Genomic DNA, 2761 nt, shown 5'->3' on the forward strand with positions numbered 1-2761 from the left:
ATCACTAGGAAACAAGCTGAACATATGGCATCATGAACTAAATAATCCCAGACTTAGTGAAAACTACTAAGTCCCTGAAAACAGATTCACCGGGTGCCTCACTTTGCAAGCTTGCACAAGTCACCACACACATCCTAAAAATGCATGGGTTGCACCTCTGAAAGAAGACAAAATCCTTAACAAAACATATGAAGGACTCACAGGCATATCATGCACACAATAATCATGGCAAAAATGACAAAAGTCTAAGATGAACTAGCAGATCTGACAATTAACTCACGAAGCCTCCTTCTAACAGCATTTCGGGCATCAAGATGCACTCAAATGAAAATGATGCAATGGAATGAAATGATGTACTCGTCGAGACGAACATTTCGATATACTATATGTCCAAAACGGAGCTACGGATGCGGAGAAATGGTAGGTCAAAGTTTGCACAAAAAATTAGGGTTTCGGGGATAAAAGTCAACCGAGTGGAGTGGATCTCAGATCTGGATCGCACGCGGAACGAGGTTCGCCGGGGTTCCTGCACTGTTCACCGCCGGAGTTGGGGAAGCTTGCCGGAGCTCAGATCCGAGGTGGAGGAGGGGGGCCGGCGAGGTGGCGGTGGTGAGGACGGTGGCGGCCGGGCGGCGCCAGCCCGGGGCGGCGCGGAGGCGGTGAGGGGCGGCCGGGCCCCGAGGCGAGGTGGCGGCCGGCGATGGCGGCCCACGGCGGCGCCGGTCGCGGGAGGTTGGGAAGGCGGCGGAGAGGCGCGGAGGGAGGCGCGGATCTCGGGCGGCGGCGGCTGCGGGCCGGGAGGGCCTCTCGTGGGCCCCGGCGGGCCGGTGCGGCCGAACCGGAAAAATAAATATAACTTAACGCCGGAAACGGCAAGAGTTGGAGTACAAATTGGGAAAGTTATATCCGGGGCGTTACAACACTCCACCACTACGAAAGGATCTCGTCCCGAGATCTAGGACTGAAAGAACGCCGGGTACTCAGAACGGAGGTGATCCTCGCGTTCCCATTTAGCTTCACGGTCGGAATGGTGCGACCATTTGACTTTGAGAAATTTGATTGACTTGTTGCGAGTCTTGCGTTCAGTCTCTTCAAGAATAGCAACTGGGTGCTCACGATAAGAGAGATCTTCTTGGAGCTCAATGTCCTCGAAGTTGACGGTGCGGTCAGGAGTCTTGAAGCACTTTCGAAGCTGAGAGACATGGAACACGTCATGAACATTTGCAAAGTTTGGAGGAAGCTCGAGTTGATAGGCGAGGTCGCCTCTCTTGCTGACAATCTTGAAAGGTCCCACGTATCTAGGGGCAAGCTTCCCTTTGATACCGAAGCGACGAGTACCTTTCATAGGAGAGACATGGAGGTAAACATGATCTCCGATCTCGAAAGCCAAATCACGGTGCTTACTATCATAGTAGCTCTTCTGGCGGGATTGGGCTGCTTTGAGGTTATCACGAATGACTTTGCACATTTCTTCTGCTTCTGTGATTAAGTCATTACCCAGCAGCTGACGTTCACCAGTTTCAGACCAGTTGAGAGGGGTACGGCACTTCCTGCCATACAGAATTTCAAATGGGGCCTTGCCCGAACTTGCTTGAAAACTATTGTTGTAGGAGAATTCAGCATAAGGAAGACAATCCTCCCACTTCATGCCGAAGGAGATCACACAAGCCCTGAGCATATCTTCAAGAGTCTGGTTGACACGCTCGACTTGACCGCTTGTTTGAGGATGGAAAGCAGTGCTGAAGCGGATGTTGGTGCCCATGGCCTTCTGAAAAGAATCCCAAAACTTGGAGGTAAAGATGTTGCCACGGTCTGAAGATATCACTTGAGGAATACCGTGCATAGAGACAATTCGAGAGGTATAGAGTTCCACCAATTGAGCTGCAGTGATCGAATCTTTGATAGGCAGAAAGTGAGCCACTTTGGTGAGCTTGTCGATGACAACGAATATAGCATCATTGCCACGCTTAGACTTTGGAAACCCAGTCACGAAGTCCATCTCAATGTGGTCAAACTTCCATTCTGGAATGGCAAGAGGTTGGAGGAGACCAGCTGGCCTTTGGTGTTCTGCCTTCACTCTTCTACAGACATCACATTCATTTACGAATTGAGCGATCTCGCGCTTCATTCGAGTCCACCAATAAGCTTGCTTAAGGTCCTGATACATCTTCGTGCTCCCAGGGTGGATGGAGAGGAGAGAATTGTGATCCTCGTTCATGATCACTTTACGAAGTTCACCTTTGGGTACAACAATTCGATCCTCAAAGAAGAGAGTGTCCTTGTCATCAAGGCGGTAGCACTTGTACTTGGACTGACTCTTGGCAATCCCAATCTTAACCTTTTTCACCATACCATCAAGAAGCTGGGCTTGGCGAATCTGGTCTTCTAAGGTAGGAGAGACTTGAAGGTTGGCGAGGAAACCTTGAGGAACAACTTGCAGATTAAGTTTGCGGAAAGCTTCACAAAGCTCGGGTTGATAAGGCTTAAGAATCAAACTGTTGCAGTAAGCCTTCCTGCTCAAAGCGTCAGCAATCACATTGGCCTTGCCTGGAGTGTACTCAATACTCGGATTATACTCTTGAATCATTCCGACCCATCGATTTTGCCTGAGGTTGAGATTAGGCTGAGTGAAGATGTACTTGAGACTCTTGTGATCAGTGAAAATGTCCAATTTTCTTCCCAATAGAAGATGTCTCCAAGTCAAAAGAGCATGCACAACTGCCGCCAACTCGAGATCATGAGTGGGGTAGTTCTTCTCATT

This window comes from Triticum aestivum, chromosome 3A (assembly GCF_018294505.1).
Source record: "Triticum aestivum cultivar Chinese Spring chromosome 3A, IWGSC CS RefSeq v2.1, whole genome shotgun sequence".
Lineage (NCBI taxonomy): Eukaryota > Viridiplantae > Streptophyta > Magnoliopsida > Poales > Poaceae > Triticum > Triticum aestivum.